Raw genomic sequence first — 12,112 nt, 5'->3', positions numbered from 1 at the left:
AGCTCTCCACCTTAGCTGAGCTCTCCACCGCCTGAACTCTCTACCACCTGAGCTGAGCTCTCCACCGCCTGAGCTCTCCACGTGAGCTGACCTCTCCACCTGAGCTGAGCTCTCCACCGCCTGAGTTGAGCTCTCCACAGCCTTAGCAGAACTCTCCACCGCCTGAGTTGAGCTCTCCACAGCCTTAGCAGAACTCTCCACCGCCTCAGCTGAACGCTCCATCGCCTGAGCTGAACTCTCCATCTGACCTGAGCTCTCCACCTGAGCTGAGCGCTCCATCACCGGAGCTCTCCACCGCCTGAGCTCTCCACCAGCTGATCTCCCCACCTGAGCTGAGCTCTCCACCTGAGCTGAGCTCTCCACCAGAGCTAAGCTCTCCACCGGCTGAGCTGAGCTCTCCGCCGCCTGAGCTGAGCTCTCCACCGCCTGAGCTGAGCTATCCACCGCCTGAGCTCTCCAGCAGAGCCGAGCTCTCCACCGCCTGAGCTGAGCTCTCGAAAGGAGCTGAGTTCTCCACCGGATGACCTCTCCATCGCCTTAGCTGAGCTCTCCGATGCCTGAGCTGAATTCTGCACCTGAGCTGAGCTCTCCACCGCCTGACCTCTCGACCACCTGATCTGAGCACTCCTCCACCTGGGCTCTCCACCGCCTTAGCTCTCCACCTGAGATGAGCTCTCCCCCTGAGCTGAGCTCTCCACCTGAGATGAGCTCTCCACCACCTGAGCTCTCCACCGCCTGAGCTCTCCACCTGAGCTGATCTCTACACATGAGGTGAGTTCTCCACCGCCTGAGCTGAGCTCTCCACCTGATTTGAGCTCACCATGTGAGCTGAGCTCTCGACCTGAGATGAGATCTCCACCTGAGCTAAGCTCTCCGCCGCCTGAGCTGAGCTCTCCGCCGCCTGAGCTGAGCTCTCCACCGCCTGAGCTGAGCTCTCCACCGCCTGAGCTGAGCTATCCACCGCCTGAGCTCTCCAGCAGAGCCGAGCTCTCCACCGCCTGAGCTCTCCACCTGAGCTGATCTCTCCACCTGAGCTGAGGTGTCCACCGCCTGAGCTCTCCACAGCCTGAGCTCTCCACAGCCTGAGCTCTCCACAGCCTGAGCTCTCCACCTGAGCTGAGCTCTCCACCAGAGCTGAGCTCTCCACCTCCTGAGCTGAGCTCTCTGCCGCCTGAGCTGAGCTCTCCACCGCCTGAGCTGAGCTATCCACCGCCTGAGCTCTCCAGCAGAGCCGAGCTCTTCACCACCTGAGCTCTCCACCTGAGCTGATCTCTCCACCTGAGCTGAGGTCTCCCCCGCCTGAGCTCTCCACCGCCTGAGCTAAGGTCTCCACCGCCTGAGCTGTATAGCAGTGCTGAGCTCTCCACCGCCTGAGCGCTCCACCTGAGCTGATCTCTCCACCTGAGCTGAGCTCTCCACCTGAGCTGAGCTCTCCACCGCCTGAGTTGAGCTCTCCACCGCCTGAGCTGAGCTCTCCACCGCCTGAGCTGAGCTATCCACCCCCTGAGCTCGCCACCAGAGCGGGGCTCTCCACCGCCTGAGCTCTCCACCGCCTGAGCTCTGCACCTGAGCTGATCTCTTCACCTGAGCTGAGTTCTCCACCGCCTGAGCTCTCCACCGCCTGAACTCTCCAACTGAGCTGAGCTCTCCCACTGAGATGTGCTCTCCAACTGAGAAATGCTCTCCACCACCTGAGCTCTCCATAGCCTGAGCTCTCCACAGCCTGAGCTCTCCACCTGAGATGAGCTCTCCACCAGAGCTGAGCTCTCCACTGCCTGAGCTCTCCACCGTGTGAGCTCTCCACCTGAGCTGAGCTCTCCACCGCCTGAACTCTCCAACTGAGCTGAGCTCTCCCACTGAGATGTGCTCTCCAACTGAGATGTGCTCTCCACCACCTGAGCTATCCACCGCCTGAGCTCTCCACCAGACCTGAGCTCTCCACGGCCTGAGCTGAGATCTCTACTGCCTGAGCTGAACTCTCCACCTGAGCTGCCTTCTGCATCTGAGCTGAGCTCTCCACAGCCTGAGCTCTCCACCACCTGAGCTCTCCCCCTGAGCTGAGCTCTCCACCACCTTAGCTCTCCACCTGCGCTGAGCTCTCAACTTTAGCAGAGCTCTGCACCACCTGTGCTGAGTTCTCCACCACCTGAGCTGAGCTCTCGACAGGAGCTGAGCTCTCCACCGCCTGAGCTGACCTCTCCACCTGAGCTGAGCTCTCCACCGCCATAGCTGAGCTCTCCACCTGACCTGAGCTCTCCACTGCCTGAGATCTCGACCTGAGCTGAGCTCTCAACCTTAGCAGAGATGTCAACCGCATGTGCTGAGCTCTCCACCGCCTCAGCTGAGCTCTCGACAGGAGCTGAGTTCTCCACCGCCTGACTTCTCCATCGCCTTAGCTGAGCTCTCCGCTGCCTGAGATGAATTCTCCACATGAGCTGAGCTCTCCACCGCCTGACCTCTCGACCACCTGAGCAGAGCTCTCCTCCACCTGGGCTCTCCACCGCCTTAGCTCTCCACCTGAGATGAGCTCTCCACCTGAGCTCAGCTCTCCACTGTGTGAATGGCCCTCTCCACCTGAGATGAGCTCTCCACCTGAGATGAGCTCTCCACCACCTGAGCTCTCCACATGACCTGAGCTCTCCACCGCCTGAGCTGAGCTCTCCACTGCCTGAGCTGAACTCTCCACCTGAGCTGCCTTCTGCACCTGAGCTGAGCTCTCCACAGCCTGAGCTCTCCACCACCTGAGCGCTCCACCTGAGCTGAGCTCTCCACCACCTGAGCCCTCCACCTGCGCTGAGCTCTCAACTTTAGCAGAGCTCTCCACTGCCTGTGCTGAGTTCTCCACCACCTGAGCTGAGTTCTCGACAGGAGCTGAGCTCTCCACCGCCTGATCTGAATTCTCCACCTGAGCTGAGCTCTCCACCGCCTGACCTCTCGATCACCTGAGCTGAGCACTTCTCCACCTGGGCTTAGCTCTCCATCTGAGTTAAGCTCTCCACCTGAGCTGAGCTCTCCACTGTGTAAACGGACCTCTCATCCTGAGCTGAGCTCTCCACCTGAGATGAGATCTCCACCACCTGATCTCTCCACGACCTGAGCTCTCCACCGCCTGAGCTCTCACCTGAGCTGAGCTCTCCACAGCCTGAGCTCTCCACCACCTGAGCTCTCCACCTGCGCTGAGCTCTCAACTTTAGCAGAGCTCTCCACCACCTGTGCTGAGTTCTCCATCGCCTGAGCTGAGCTCTCGACAGGAGCTGAGCTCTCCACCGCCTGACCTCTCCAACGCCTGAGCTGAGCTCTCCGCCACCTGAGCTGAGCTCTCAACCGCCTGAGCTGACCTCTCCACCTGAGCTGAGATCTCCACCGCCTGTGATAGGGGGAATATAAACCATTATAGTCAGGGAACATAAGAGAGAAGAACTTGCGCAAGGAAGAGGGGCATCCACATTGAGAGACACCAGGTATCGATAACGTTGCTAGGTTACTATCTCTCAGGTCTGAGCAGAGACTTCCTCTAGTCCTTGAAGAGACATTTGTAAGAGATAAATCCCCCCGAATTCCGGTACAAGCTGTCCCAGGGGGTTCAGATAAGGAGCAGAGAACAACTGAGACTGCGCAGAAGGACAAGGTGAAAAGTTCGTTGGTGAGGAAGATGAGGTACTTCATCAACGAGACCCCCGCCCAGGAATTTACGACCACTGCCCCGGACCTGAGGAACCCAGGACACATGCGCAGGAGGGAGGAACCTAATTACCATACAAAGCGGGGATAGATCATAAATATGTATAGGCGCTTCATGAATAAACAATACTTTGTACCATATAAGCAGCTCAAAGGCTACGGGAGGGCACGCACGTCTGTGGTGGAGCGATCCCCCGTGCGTCCAGCGCTGAATAAACATACCTGCTTAACAACTAAAAAATTGTAGAGTTCTTTTCTCCGCAAGTCACCTGAGCTGAGCAGTCCTCCGCCTGAGCTCTCCACCTCAGCTGAGCTATCCAACTGAGCTCAGCTCTCTTCATGAGCTGAGCTCTCCACCGCCTGAGCTGAGCTCTCGCCCTGAGCTGAGCTCTCCAATGCCTGAGCTCACCACCGTCTGAGCACTCCATTTCCTTAGCTCTCCACCGCCTGAGTTCTCCAACGCCTGAGCTCTCCACCGCCTGAGCTGAGCTCTCCCCACCTGAGGTCTCGACCTGATCTGAGCTCTCCACCGCCTGAGCTATCCACTACATGAGCTCTCCACCTGATCTTTGCTCACCACCGCCTGTGCTCTCGACCTGAGCTGCGCTCTCGACCTGAGTTGACCTCTCCAACGCCTGAGCTCTCCACCGCCTCAGCTGAGCTCTCCACCTGAGCTGAGCTCTCCAGCGCCTGAGCTGATCTCTCCACCTCAGCTGAGCCCTCCACCGCCTGAGCTGAGCTCTCCACCTGAGCTGAGCTCTCCACCTGAGCTGAGCTCTCCACCGCCAGAGATCTCCACTGTCTGAGCTGAGCTCTCCACCGCCTGAGCTCTCCACGTGAGCTGACCTCTCCACCTGAGCTGAGCTCTCCACCGCCTGAGTTGAGCTCTCCACAGCCTTAGCAGAACTCTCCACCGCCTCAGCTGAACGCTCCATCGCCTGAGCTGAACTCTCCATCTGACCTGAGCTCTCCACCTGAGCTGAGCGCTCCATCACCGGAGCTCTCCACCGCCTGAGCTCTCCACCAGCTGATCTCCCCACCTGAGCTGAGCTCTCCACCTGAGCTGAGCTCTCCACCAGAGCTAAGCTCTCCACCGGCTGAGCTGAGCTCTCCGCCGCCTCAGCTGAGCTCTCCACCGCCTGAGCTGACCTATCCACCGCCTGAGCTCTCCAGCAGAGCCGAGCTCTCCACCGCCTGAGCTGAGCTCTCCACCTGAGCTGAGCTCTCCACCGCCAGAGATCTCCACTGTCTGAGCTGAGCTCTCCACCGCCTGAGCTCTCCACGTGAGCTGACCTCTCCACCTGAGCTGAGCTCTCCACCGCCTGAGTTGAGCTCTCCACAGCCTTAGCAGAACTCTCCACCGCCTCAGCTGAACGCTCCATCGCCTGAGCTGAACTCTCCATCTGACCTGAGCTCTCCACCTGAGCTGAGCGCTCCATCACCGGAGCTCTCCACCGCCTGAGCTCTCCACCTGAGCTGATCTCTCCACCTGAGCTGAGGTCTCCACCGCCTGAGCTCTCCACAGCCTGAGCTCTCCACAGCCTGAGCTCTCCACCTGAGCTGAGCTCTCCACCAGAGCTGAGCTCTCCACCTCCTGAGCTGAGCTCTCCGCCGCCTGAGCTGAGCTCTCAACCGCCTGAGCTGAGCTATCCACCCCCTGAGCTCTCCAGCAGAGCCGAGCACTCCACCACCTGAGCTCTCCACCAGAGCCGAGCTCTCCACCGCCTGAGCTCTCCACCTGAGCTGAGCTCTCCACCTGAGCTGAGGTCTCCACCTCCTGAACTCTCCAACTGAGTTGAGCTCTCCCACTGAGATGTGCTCTCCAACTGAGATGTGCTCTCCATAGCCTGAGCTCTCCATAGCCTGAGCTCTGCACAGCCTGAGCTCTCCACCTGAGCTGAGCTCTCCACCCCCTCAGCTGATGTCTCCACCTGAGCTGAGCTCTCCACTGCCTGAGCTGAACTCTCCACCTGAGCTGCCTTCTGCACATGAGCTTAGCTCTCCAACTCCTGAGCTCTCGGCCTGAGCTGAACACTCCACCCCCTGAGCTCATCTCTCCACCTGATCTGAGCTATGCACTACCTGAGCTCTGCACCTCAGCTAAGCTCTCCAATGCCTGAGCTCTCCACTGCCTGAGCTGAACTCTCCACCTGAGCTGAGCTCTCCACCTGAGCTGAGCTCTCCACATGGGCTGAGGTCTCCACCGCCTATGCTCTCCACCGCCTGAGCTCTCCACCTGAGCTGAGCTCTCCACCGCCTGAGCTGAGCTCTCCACCTGAGCTGAGCTCACCACCTGAGCTGAGCTCTCCACCGCCTGAGCTGAGCTCTCCACCAGAGCTGAGCTCTCCACCGCATGAGCTGAGATCTCCACCTGAGCCTAGCTCTCCACCTGAGCTGAGATCTCCACCACCTGAGCTCTCCATCTGAGCTGACCTCTCGACCTCAGCTGAGCTCTCCACCTGAGCTGAGCTCTCCACCACCTGACCTGAGCTCTCGACAGGAGCTGAGCTCTCCACCGCCTGAGCTGACCTCTCCACCTGAGCTGAGCTCTCCACCGCCTGAGCTGAGCTCTCCACCTGACCAGAGCTCTCACCGCCTGAGATCTCGACCTGAGCTGAGCTCTCAACCTTAGCAGAGATATCAACCGCCTGTGCTGAGCTCTCCAACGGCTGAGCTGAGCTCTCCACCGCCTCAGCTGAGCTCTCGACAGGAACTGACTTCTCCACCGCCTGACCTCTCCATCGCCTTAGATGAGCTCTCCGCTGCCTGAGCTGAATTCTCCACCTGAGCTGAGCTCTCCACCGCCTGACCTCTCGACCACCTGAGCTGAGCACTCCTCCACCTGGGCTCTCCACCGCCTTAGCTCTCCACCTGAGATGAGCTCTCCACCTGAGCTGAGCTCGCCACTGTGTGAACGGAACTCTCCACCTGAGCTGAGCTCTCCACCTGAGATGAGATCTCCACCACCTGAGCTCTCCACGACCTGAGCTCTCCACCGCCTGAGCTCTCGGCCTGAGCTGAGCTCTCCACCCCCTCAGCTGATGTCTCCACCTGAGCTGAGCTCTCCACCGCCTGACATCTCCACCACCTGAGCTGATATCTCCGCCGACTGAGCTCTCCAGGGACTGATTTCTCCACCAGAGCCGAGCTCTCCACCTGAGCTGAGCTCTCCACCTGAGCTGAGCTCTCCACCGCCTGAACTCTCCACCACGTGAGCTGAGCTCTCCACCGCCTGAACTCTCCAACTGAGCTGAGCTCTCCAAATGAGATGTACTCTCCAACTGAGATGTGCTCTCCACCACCTGAGCCCTCCACCGCCTGAACTCTCCAACTGAGCTGAGCTCTCCAAATGACATGTACTCTCCAACTGAGATGTGCTCTCCACCACCTGAGCTCTCCACCGCCTGAGCTCTCCACCTGAGCTGAGCTCTCCACCTTAGCTGAGCTCTCCACCGCCTGAACTCTCTACCACCTGAGCTGAGCTCTCCACCGCCTGAGCTCTCCACGTGAGCTGACCTCTCCACCTGAGCTGAGCTCTCCACCGCCTGAGTTGAGCTCTCCACAGCCTTAGCAGAACTCTCCACCGCCTGAGTTGAGCTCTCCACAGCCTTAGCAGAACTCTCCACCGCCTCAGCTGAACGCTCCATCGCCTGAGCTGAACTCTCCATCTGACCTGAGCTCTCCACCTGAGCTGAGCGCTCCATCACCGGAGCTCTCCACCGCCTGAGCTCTCCACCAGCTGATCTCCCCACCTGAGCTGAGCTCTCCACCTGAGCTGAGCTCTCCACCAGAGCTAAGCTCTCCACCGGCTGAGCTGAGCTCTCCGCCGCCTGAGCTGAGCTCTCCACCGCCTGAGCTGAGCTATCCACCGCCTGAGCTCTCCAGCAGAGCCGAGCTCTCCACCGCCTGAGCTGAGCTCTCGAAAGGAGCTGAGTTCTCCACCGGATGACCTCTCCATCGCCTTAGCTGAGCTCTCCGATGCCTGAGCTGAATTCTGCACCTGAGCTGAGCTCTCCACCGCCTGACCTCTCGACCACCTGATCTGAGCACTCCTCCACCTGGGCTCTCCACCGCCTTAGCTCTCCACCTGAGATGAGCTCTCCCCCTGAGCTGAGCTCTCCACCTGAGATGAGCTCTCCACCACCTGAGCTCTCCACCGCCTGAGCTCTCCACCTGAGCTGATCTCTACACATGAGGTGAGTTCTCCACCGCCTGAGCTGAGCTCTCCACCTGATTTGAGCTCACCATGTGAGCTGAGCTCTCGACCTGAGATGAGATCTCCACCTGAGCTAAGCTCTCCGCCGCCTGAGCTGAGCTCTCCGCCGCCTGAGCTGAGCTCTCCACCGCCTGAGCTGAGCTCTCCACCGCCTGAGCTGAGCTATCCACCGCCTGAGCTCTCCAGCAGAGCCGAGCTCTCCACCGCCTGAGCTCTCCACCTGAGCTGATCTCTCCACCTGAGCTGAGGTGTCCACCGCCTGAGCTCTCCACAGCCTGAGCTCTCCACAGCCTGAGCTCTCCACCTGAGCTGAGCTCTCCACCAGAGCTGAGCTCTCCACCTCCTGAGCTGAGCTCTCTGCCGCCTGAGCTGAGCTCTCCACCGCCTGAGCTGAGCTATCCACCGCCTGAGCTCTCCAGCAGAGCCGAGCTCTTCACCACCTGAGCTCTCCACCTGAGCTGATCTCTCCACCTGAGCTGAGGTCTCCCCCGCCTGAGCTCTCCACCGCCTGAGCTAAGGTCTCCACCGCCTGAGCTGTATAGCAGTGCTGAGCTCTCCACCGCCTGAGCGCTCCACCTGAGCTGATCTCTCCACCTGAGCTGAGCTCTCCACCTGAGCTGAGCTCTCCACCGCCTGAGTTGAGCTCTCCACCGCCTGAGCTGAGCTCTCCACCGCCTGAGCTGAGCTATCCACCCCCTGAGCTCGCCACCAGAGCGGGGCTCTCCACCGCCTGAGCTCTCCACCGCCTGAGCTCTGCACCTGAGCTGATCTCTTCACCTGAGCTGAGTTCTCCACTGCCTGAGCTCTCCACCGCCTGAACTCTCCAACTGAGCTGAGCTCTCCCACTGAGATGTGCTCTCCAACTGAGAAATGCTCTCCACCACCTGAGCTCTCCATAGCCTGAGCTCTCCACAGCCTGAGCTCTCCACCTGAGATGAGCTCTCCACCAGAGCTGAGCTCTCCACTGCCTGAGCTCTCCACCGTGTGAGCTCTCCACCTGAGCTGAGCTCTCCACCGCCTGAACTCTCCAACTGAGCTGAGCTCTCCCACTGAGATGTGCTCTCCAACTGAGATGTGCTCTCCACCACCTGAGCTATCCACCGCCTGAGCTCTCCACCAGACCTGAGCTCTCCACGGCCTGAGCTGAGATCTCTACTGCCTGAGCTGAACTCTCCACCTGAGCTGCCTTCTGCATCTGAGCTGAGCTCTCCACAGCCTGAGCTCTCCACCACCTGAGCTCTCCCCCTGAGCTGAGCTCTCCACCACCTTAGCTCTCCACCTGCGCTGAGCTCTCAACTTTAGCAGAGCTCTGCACCACCTGTGCTGAGTTCTCCACCACCTGAGCTGAGCTCTCGACAGGAGCTGAGCTCTCCACCGCCTGAGCTGACCTCTCCACCTGAGCTGAGCTCTCCACCGCCATAGCTGAGCTCTCCACCTGACCTGAGCTCTCCACTGCCTGAGATCTCGACCTGAGCTGAGCTCTCAACCTTAGCAGAGATGTCAACCGCATGTGCTGAGCTCTCCACCGCCTCAGCTGAGCTCTCGACAGGAGCTGAGTTCTCCACCGCCTGACTTCTCCATCGCCTTAGCTGAGCTCTCCGCTGCCTGAGATGAATTCTCCACATGAGCTGAGCTCTCCACCGCCTGACCTCTCGACCACCTGAGCAGAGCTCTCCTCCACCTGGGCTCTCCACCGCCTTAGCTCTCCACCTGAGATGAGCTCTCCACCTGAGCTGAGCTCTCCACTGTGTGAATGGCCCTCTCCACCTGAGATGAGCTCTCCACCTGAGATGAGCTCTCCACCACCTGAGCTCTCCACATGACCTGAGCTCTCCACCGCCTGAGCTGAGCTCTCCACTGCCTGAGCTGAACTCTCCACCTGAGCTGCCTTCTGCACCTGAGCTGAGCTCTCCACAGCCTGAGCTCTCCACCACCTGAGCGCTCCACCTGAGCTGAGCTCTCCACCACCTGAGCCCTCCACCTGCGCTGAGCTCTCAACTTTAGCAGAGCTCTCCACTGCCTGTGCTGAGTTCTCCACCACCTGAGCTGAGTTCTCGACAGGAGCTGAGCTCTCCACCGCCTGATCTGAATTCTCCACCTGAGCTGAGCTCTCCACCGCCTGACCTCTCGATCACCTGAGCTGAGCACTTCTCCACCTGGGCTTAGCTCTCCATCTGAGTTAAGCTCTCCACCTGAGCTGAGCTCTCCACTGTGTAAACGGACCTCTCATCCTGAGCTGAGCTCTCCACCTGAGATGAGATCTCCACCACCTGATCTCTCCACGACCTGAGCTCTCCACCGCCTGAGCTCTCACCTGAGCTGAGCTCTCCACAGCCTGAGCTCTCCACCACCTGAGCTCTCCACCTGCGCTGAGCTCTCAACTTTAGCAGAGCTCTCCACCACCTGTGCTGAGTTCTCCATCGCCTGAGCTGAGCTCTCGACAGGAGCTGAGCTCTCCACCGCCTGACCTCTCCAACGCCTGAGCTGAGCTCTCCGCCACCTGAGCTGAGCTCTCAACCGCCTGAGCTGACCTCTCCACCTGAGCTGAGATCTCCACCGCCTGTGATAGGGGGAATATAAACCATTATAGTCAGGGAACATAAGAGAGAAGAACTTGCGCAAGGAAGAGGGGCATCCACATTGAGAGACACCAGGTATCGATAACGTTGCTAGGTTACTATCTCTCAGGTCTGAGCAGAGACTTCCTCTAGTCCTTGAAGAGACATTTGTAAGAGATAAATCCCCCCGAATTCCGGTACAAGCTGTCCCAGGGGGTTCAGATAAGGAGCAGAGAACAACTGAGACTGCGCAGAAGGACAAGGTGAAAAGTTCGTTGGTGAGGAAGATGAGGTACTTCATCAACGAGACCCCCGCCCAGGAATTTACGACCACTGCCCCGGACCTGAGGAACCCAGGACACATGCGCAGGAGGGAGGAACCTAATTACCATACAAAGCGGGGATAGATCATAAATATGTATAGGCGCTTCATGAATAAACAATACTTTGTACCATATAAGCAGCTCAAAGGCTACGGGAGGGCACGCACGTCTGTGGTGGAGCGATCCCCCGTGCGTCCAGCGCTGAATAAACATACCTGCTTAACAACTAAAAAATTGTAGAGTTCTTTTCTCCGCAAGTCACCTGAGCTGAGCAGTCCTCCGCCTGAGCTCTCCACCTCAGCTGAGCTATCCAACTGAGCTCAGCTCTCTTCATGAGCTGAGCTCTCCACCGCCTGAGCTGAGCTCTCGCCCTGAGCTGAGCTCTCCAATGCCTGAGCTCACCACCGTCTGAGCACTCCATTTCCTTAGCTCTCCACCGCCTGAGTTCTCCAACGCCTGAGCTCTCCACCGCCTGAGCTGAGCTCTCCCCACCTGAGGTCTCGACCTGATCTGAGCTCTCCACCGCCTGAGCTATCCACTACATGAGCTCTCCACCTGATCTTTGCTCACCACCGCCTGTGCTCTCGACCTGAGCTGCGCTCTCGACCTGAGTTGACCTCTCCAACGCCTGAGCTCTCCACCGCCTCAGCTGAGCTCTCCACCTGAGCTGAGCTCTCCAGCGCCTGAGCTGATCTCTCCACCTCAGCTGAGCCCTCCACCGCCTGAGCTGAGCTCTCCACCTGAGCTGAGCTCTCCACCTGAGCTGAGCTCTCCACCGCCAGAGATCTCCACTGTCTGAGCTGAGCTCTCCACCGCCTGAGCTCTCCACGTGAGCTGACCTCTCCACCTGAGCTGAGCTCTCCACCGCCTGAGTTGAGCTCTCCACAGCCTTAGCAGAACTCTCCACCGCCTCAGCTGAACGCTCCATCGCCTGAGCTGAACTCTCCATCTGACCTGAGCTCTCCACCTGAGCTGAGCGCTCCATCACCGGAGCTCTCCACCGCCTGAGCTCTCCACCAGCTGATCTCCCCACCTGAGCTGAGCTCTCCACCTGAGCTGAGCTCTCCACCAGAGCTAAGCTCTCCACCGGCTGAGCTGAGCTCTCCGCCGCCTGAGCTGAGCTCTCCACCGCCTGAGCTGACCTATCCACCGCCTGAGCTCTCCAGCAGAGCCGAGCTCTCCACCGCCTGAGCTGAGCTCTCCACCTGAGCTGAGCTCTCCACCGCCAGAGATCTCCACTGTCTGAGCTGAGCTCTCCACCGCCTGAGCTCTCCACGTGAGCTGACCTCTCCACCTGAGCTGAGCTCTCCACCGCCTGAGTTGAGCTCTCCACA

This window comes from Strix aluco, chromosome W (assembly GCF_031877795.1).
Source record: "Strix aluco isolate bStrAlu1 chromosome W, bStrAlu1.hap1, whole genome shotgun sequence".
In the NCBI taxonomy this organism is placed as follows: domain Eukaryota; kingdom Metazoa; phylum Chordata; class Aves; order Strigiformes; family Strigidae; genus Strix; species Strix aluco.
Note: the sequence above shows the minus strand (reverse complement) of the source record.